We start from the raw sequence: 1397 nt of genomic DNA, 5'->3' as shown, positions 1-1397 counted from the left end.
TCTGTTTACAGCATCATGATGGTCGCATCCGTGTTTGGCGACATCGCGGTGAACGCACATTGGAAGCTTGTATTCGTCATCGCCATACTGGCGTATCACCCGGCGTGGTGGTATGGGGTGCCATTGGTTACACGTTTCGGTCACCTCTTGTTCGCATTGACGGCACTTTGCAGAGTGGACGTTACATTTCAGATGTGTTACGACCCGTGGCTCTACCCTTCATTCGATCCCTGCGAAACCCTACATTTCAGCAGGATAATGCAAGATCGCATGTTGCAGATCCTGTACGGGCCTTTCTGGATACAGAAAATGTTCGACTGCTGCCCTGGCCAGCACATTCTCCAGATCTCTCACCAATTGAAAACATCTGGTCAATGGTGGCCGAGCAACTGGCTCGTCACAATACGCCAGTCACTACTCTTGATGAACTGCGGTATCGTGTTGAAGCTGCATGGGCAGCTGTACCTGTACACGCCATCCAAGCTCTGTTTGACTCAATGCCCAGGCGTATCAAGGCCGTTATTACGGCCAGAGGTGGTTGTTCTGGGTACTGATTTCTCAGGATCTATGCACCCATATTGGTGTAGCAATTTTAATAGCCAGTAGTGTATACACTAATGAGCCAAAACATTATGACCATCTATATATGAAGACAGTAATTTGTTCTCGAAAGAAAAGTTACTGTTGATGACCGTGCAGCTTTTCCCTGGAATAAATGATGAGTAACTAACAACCTCAGCTGCCCACAGTTGTTGTTGGGTGAGTAAATGTCTATAAGGTACAATACATATGTAGAATTGTGGACAGTTGGGAATGAAAGTCTCACGGGAAGCGTGCAAGGGATAAGTCTCTGCAGTCACGCTATTCATCTATAAGGTACAATACATATGTAGAATTGTGGACAGTTGGGAATGAGTCTCACGGGAAGCGTGCAAGGGATAAGTCCCTGCAGTCACGCTATTCATCTGTGTCCTCGGTGGCTCAGATGGATAGAGCGTCTGCTATGTAAGCAGGAGATCCCGGGTTCGAGTCCCGGTCGGGGCACACATTTTCTGCTGTCCATATCGAGGTATATCAACAACACCTGTCGGCAGCTGAGGTTGTTAGTTAGTCATCATTTATTATGACCATCTGCTGAATAACTTATTTGTCTGTCTTTGGAACGAAATACATCACCGATTCTGTGCATCAGGGTTTCGACAGTTTGTTTGTGGAGGTATGTAGCATTAGATTTCTAGGCGCAGGTCATGAATTCGCATAAATAACGAGCCGCAGATTTGCGTACGTGGTGATGGCGCATGATAGCGGCCTAGGTGGGTTCTATAGGATTTACATCAGACGAATTTGGTGGCCGAGACATCAACGTGAGTTCACTAAAATGCTCCTCAAACCGCTGT

At 46.9% G+C, this 1397-nt stretch overlaps 1 non-coding gene across 1 annotated transcript; it reads left to right on the top strand.

Annotated features, from left to right (window-relative positions):
* Positions 1 to 970: 970 nt before the first annotated feature.
* Trnat-ugu (transfer RNA threonine (anticodon UGU)) lies at positions 971 to 1044 on the top strand. Its single transcript has one exon. It is a non-coding gene; the product is annotated as a tRNA-Thr (tRNA).
* Positions 1045 to 1397: the final 353 nt, after the last annotated feature.

This window comes from Schistocerca cancellata, chromosome 4 (genome assembly GCF_023864275.1).
Source record: "Schistocerca cancellata isolate TAMUIC-IGC-003103 chromosome 4, iqSchCanc2.1, whole genome shotgun sequence".
Lineage (NCBI taxonomy): Eukaryota > Metazoa > Arthropoda > Insecta > Orthoptera > Acrididae > Schistocerca > Schistocerca cancellata.
This window is presented reverse-complemented; position numbering and strand designations above follow the sequence as displayed.